This window comes from Monodon monoceros, unplaced genomic scaffold (assembly GCF_005190385.1).
Source record: "Monodon monoceros isolate NGI ecotype Baffin Bay Population unplaced genomic scaffold, NGI_Narwhal_1 Super_Scaffold_21, whole genome shotgun sequence".
In the NCBI taxonomy this organism is placed as follows: Eukaryota; Metazoa; Chordata; class Mammalia; order Artiodactyla; family Monodontidae; genus Monodon; species Monodon monoceros.
In genome coordinates, this window is record NW_021703778.1 from 114822755 (window position 1) to 114828765 (window position 6011).

Below are 6011 nucleotides of genomic sequence, written 5' to 3' on the forward strand. Positions count from 1 at the left end.
AGACAATGGATAAATGTCCTTAGTATTAGAATTAAGATAATCTAGATTATATGGCACGTGTATTCATAGTCAGCAACAAAATTAGTCTAACATTTTCCCTTTAAGCTCTATAGTTTTATTTTTAAATGCTTTCTTTCTTTTTTTTTTTATAAATTTTTTGTTTATTTTTGGCTGCGTTGGGTCTTCATTGCTGCACGTGGGCTTTCTCTAGTTGCGGCGAGCGGGGGCTACTCTTCATTGTGGTGCGCAGGCTTCTCATTGCAGTGGCTTCTTTTGTTGTGGAGCACAGGCTCTAGGCACGCAGGCTTCAGTAGTTGTGGCTCGTGGGCTCTGGAGTGTGGGCTAAGTAGTTGTGGCGCATGGGCTTAGTTGCTCCACTGTATGTGGGATCTCCCCGGACCAGGGCTTGAACCCGTGTCCCCTGCATAGGCAGGCGGATTCTTAACACTGCACCACCAGGGAAGCCCCTAAATGTTTTCTTGTATAAACAAAACTTTTTCTTTACAAGTAATTTTCAGTAGTACCCTAAAAGGTTGACTGTTTTAATTTTCCTGTCACACCTTTTATTCATATCACTTACAATTTATCTATTCCTTTCTTTTTTTTTTTTTTGGCTGCGTTGGGTTTTCATTGTTGCGCGCAGGCTTTCTCTAGTTGCGGTGAGCAGGGGCTACTCTTCCCTGTGGTGCCCAGGCTTCTCATTGCAATGGCTTCTCTTGTTGCGGAGCACGGGCTCTAGATGCACGGCTTCAGTAGTTGCAGCACACAGGCTCAGTAGTTGAGGCACATGGGCCCTAGAGCACGCAGGCTTTAGTAGTTGCAGCATGTGGGCTCAGTAGTTGCAGCGCACAGGCTGTAGGGTGAGCGTGCTTCAGTAGTTGTGGACCGCAGGCTCTAGAGCACAGGCTCAGTAGTTGTGGCACATGGGCTTAGTTGCTCCGCAGCATGTGGGATCTTTCCGGTTCAGGGATCAAGCCCGTGTCTCCTACATTGACAAGTGGATTCCTAACCACTGCGCCACCAGGGAAGTCCCAGTTTACCTATTTCTGTATCAGGTAGGAATGTTTCCTACTTTAAGCAACAGAAGATCCAAGTAGCAATGATTTTTCAAATAGGGATTTATTTTTCTCTCATAACAAGAAGTCTAGAGGAGCTGGCGTTGGTTCAGTGACTCCACGATACCAAGGTCTCTGAAAGTCTTTTAGCTTTTCCCTCATGGTAAGATGGCCACTGCAGTGCAGAGCAATGTGTCTGTATTCAAGACAGGAAAAGGGGGGAAGGAGGCAGAGCCTTCCACATCTGTTCCTTTTCTCATAAAAGCAAAACCTTCTCCAGATATCCACAGTGGATTTGTGTTCACCTGTTGGCCATGAGTGTATAAAATTATTACCTCTAGCCCCAAGAAAAGTGGGGAAATGAAATTGTAAGCTTTTCCAGTCTTTCTAATGGGAGATGGAAAAGGAAAAGGGGGTTGGGAATAACTGTTGATCAGGCAACCAATAGTTTTTCTGCTATTTATGCAAGGAACAGATGTAATTTTATATTTGAATCTTTTCTACTATTATGTCTTCAAAAAGCTGATTTTTAAATGGTAGCCTAGTAGTCTAAGTTGTATTTTACCATAATTTAAACATTCTCTCATTGTTGGATATCTAATCTGTTTTCAGTGTTAATTCAATATAGAAAACACTACCGTGAATACCTGTACGTACATAACTCTTTCCTTACTTTGACCGTAAGTTCCCAGGAGTTGGGTTGCAAGTCATGAGTCTATCAGTTAATATTGCACTTGAAACTTGACTTAAGTGAGGTTTTAAAAATTAGGGATTTATTTTTGTTTCTCATAAACTGATTCTGGTTTGAGAAATTCAGGGCTGGTGCAGCAGCTGTCCAATACCTTAAATATCCTAGGCTGCATCCAGATTTCTCCTTCATCAATGTTAGTGTATCGCTTTCATCTTTTTAGTCATGATCTGTTTGCTTTATCTCTTACTTCGAATCTACGTTCCAGGGAGGATAAAAAGGTACCACCATTTCTTGTTGTCCTAACAGGGGAGAAAAGTGTTACAAGAAACCCTCAACTTATATTTCATTTACCAGAGTTATGACATTTTCTACTTATAAAGAAAGCTGGAAAATGTAATTTTTTAGGTGAGCACTCCTACCAAAGATGGTTCTGTTAGAAAACGGGAGAGGGGCTATTGGGTAGGCAGCCAGCAGTGTCTACCATAAAGAGTTTAGATCTTCAACCAATACCACAAGTAGCCTTGTTATAGCCTCATATTCTTTGCTGATTTGATCTTTAGGGGGTGGGGCTAGGGACTGATTTAATAAAGGTTAAGTGTCAATTTGTTCTAACTTATGTATAACTCTTCCATAGCTAGTGGCTGAGCATGTTCACTACTCACACAGAAGAATTAACATTCCTGAGGACTAGAAACATAAAAAAGAAGGCAATTTTGCATGTACAGAAGACCAGTGGTATAAGAAATTATTGGAATGCAGTTACATCTTTATTTTCCAGCTAGCTGTAGGATCTCTAATATTTAACTGAGAACTTATTTTTCTAGTAACTCAACTTGGCATAAGGATATTTTTCAGGAATGTAGAAACAAATAAAAGATATTAGAAACCACTAATGTAATCGTAAATATGCAGACTACCAATATATCAGTAGCTATCAGTAGCTTTAGGGTTTATCGAGCCTTTCACAATTAAAAGTATCTTCTGATTTTAATGAGAAATTGAAGAGGAAAATCTTTCCAACTCTTATCACAGGTAGAAAACTTTAAGTTCATTGAGAAATTACACATTTTAAATATAGAATTTAGAGGTAGTTATTTTGAAAATAATAGCTACCAAATGGTAGTTTAATCAGGTCTGTGCGAGCGTGGACCAAGTAAATTAGATTGCACCTGTATTTGTTTTCATGTAAAAGATTCATTACTTCTTTTTGGCAGGAGGACATTATGCATTTATTAACTTGCAGTAATACTTTTATTAAAGTTGTATTCATTTCTCCTTTTTAAAATAAGATTATTTCATCTGTGTCTCTTAGCAGAATAAGCCAGTTAGAGGCCAAATTAGATGAAAAGTGGTTCAGGTTATCAGTTTCGCCACCTGGGGACAAAGATATAAAAACGTGTTAGAAATTATTGAGAAAGATCAAGTTGACCTGTGTCCATTTTAAGATGATATTTTCTTATACATATTACCAAATTCCCACCAGATTTTTTAAAATAATGTTTCCTAAATAATATGCCTTACAATATTTATTTATGTGAACTTTAGTGTTTCTTGAAAAAAACGGTACTTTAATCAAATACTAAACAAAATTAAGCTGATTATTGATTTTTCAGAACTTGTAACATGCCATTCATGTGCATTAAATAAAGTTGACAAAAGAGGATGAATAAAATGTATCTGATCACAGTACTCATTTTTCAAAGAGCACTTTGAAAAACTTTAGTAGGTTCTATCCAGTTTCTTTCTTAACTTTGCTGACCCCAAAATTTGTGCCAATCCCAGTTTCTGTAATCAGTTTGGTGCTTACCCAGGCCTGAGTTGAACTCCCATCCTACAGCTATATTCTAGTAGGACTCGGAAAACAATTCACCATGTAACCTTGGCTCTAGGATTTTGTTTCCCTTTAGTCACTGTATGTTGGGTTCTGCTGTGGACTAAATATTTGTGTCCCCCCAAAATGCATATGTTCATATCCTAACCCTCAAGGTGATAGTATTAGGAGGCAGAGCCTTTGGGAAGTGATTATTCGGTCATGAGGGCAGAGCCCTCCTGCCTTTGTAAAGAGACCTCAGAGAGTTAGCTAGTTCCGTTCTGCGAAGTGAGGACACAGTCAAAAGACAATCTGTCTGTGAACCAAGAAGCAGGCCCTCACCAGACAACAAATCTACAGGCACCTTGATCTTGGACTTCCCAGCCTCCAGAACTGTGAGAAATACATTTCTGTGTTTCATAAACTGACCAATCTGTGGTATTCTGTTATAGCAGCCCAAATGGACCAAGGCAGGTTCTGATGACATCTCCAGGCTTAAATTCCCTTAATGAGGTTTGACTGGTAGACACAGGGGACTGAACTATGTCATTATGGTTAGCATAGGCCACTGACTAAATAGTTTATAAATGCTGTCCTCATAGTTTGTCATTCGTACAGTGTAGTTTTTACTTTTGAAACATACATCTGCTCTTCAACACAAGTTTACTATTCACTTAGGGCTGTTGATGACTATAATTAAGATATAAAGTTGTACAAAAGGATACCCAAATAAAAATATCTTTATTATGGGATTACATTAAAATAATCTAATGCACAATTTACTTGTAACTTTCAAGTCTTTTTGATATGCTCACAATCGTATTTATATTCATAATGTATATAAATATTATATATTTTATATATTTATATATATATTTTGGCCTCACTGCAGCATGTGGGACCTTAGTGCCCTGATCTGGGATCGAACCCGTGCCCCCTGCATTGGGAGCACAGAGTCTTAACCACTGGACCACTAGGGAAGTCCCCATAATGTATATTTTATATATTGCATGTGCAGTGTCCTGTAACAAACTGTTTTAATACCAATTAACATCATTCCATGTAAGCGAATACATGTAGATCTATTTCATCCTTTTTACTGGCTGCACAGTATTTCCTTGCATGCCAGTACAAATCAAGTGCCATCAGTGAGCACAACCAAATAGTGCAAATCCTTATACAACGGACATTTAGGTTGCTTACACTTCTTGGCTATTGTTAATAATGCTGCAGTGGACATGGGAGTGCAAATAACCCTTCAAGATCCTGATTTCAATTCTTTTGTATACTCTCAAGTGGGATTGCTGGATCATACGGTAGTTCTAGTTTTAATTTTTTGTGGAATCTTTATACTCTTTTCCCTAGTGGCTATATCATTTTACATTCCCACTGAGAATGCACAAGGGTTCCAGTTTCTTCACATCCTTGTCAACACTTATTTTCTGGGTTTTGGGGGGGTTTTTTGTGTGTTTTTTAATGGCTATCCTAATGGGTGTGGTGTGGTAACTAATGGTGGTTTTGATTTGCATTTCCCTCATTAGTTATGATACTGAGCATCTTTTCGTATACCTGTTGGCCATCTGTATGTATTCTTCGGAGAAATGTCTATTTCAGTGCTTTGTTCATTTTTTAATTGGGTTATTTGGGGGTTTTGCTAGAGTTTTAGTTCCTTGTGTACTTTAGGTATTAACCCCTTACCAGATACACGGTTTGCAACTATTTTCCCCATTCCATAGGCTACCTTTACACTCTGTTGTTTGCTTTGCTATGCAGCTTTTTAGTTTGACATAGTCCTACTTGTCTATTTTTGCTTTTGTTGCCTGTGCTTTTGGTGTCAAATCCAAGAAATCATTGCCAAGACCAATATTATAAAGGCTTTTCTCCTATTTTCTTCTTGGAGTTTTAAAGTTTCAGGTCTTAAGTCTTAAACGCACTTTTAGTTGATTTTTGTGTATGGTGTAAGGGTCCAGTTCCATTCTTTTGCATGTGTATATTCAGTTTTCCCAGTACCATTTGTTGAAGACATGTTATTTTTTTCTACTGTTTTCCTTTATGATTTTCTGCATGTCTTAAGTCTTAAATGCACTTTTAAGTTGATTTTTGTGTATGGTGTAAGGGTCCAGTTCTATTCTTTTGCATGTGGATATTCAGTTTTCCCAGTACCATTTGTTGAAGATATGTTATTTTTTCTACTATTTTCCTTTATGATTTTCTGCATGTCTTGAAAAGGCCTTCTCTACTACAGGATCATAAAACTAACCTCATATTTTCTTTAGCACTTTATGGTTTTACTGTTTTAAATGTAAAAACCTTTACATGTCTTCCCCTTCCCCTACAGAAAAAAAGGAAATTCAGTATTCCCATACTGTGTTTTGTATAACCTAACTTTCCCCTCATCTCTACTAAGAGAGACTTCTTTTTGGCTACAAGTAACAAAATACACAACCAAAACGTA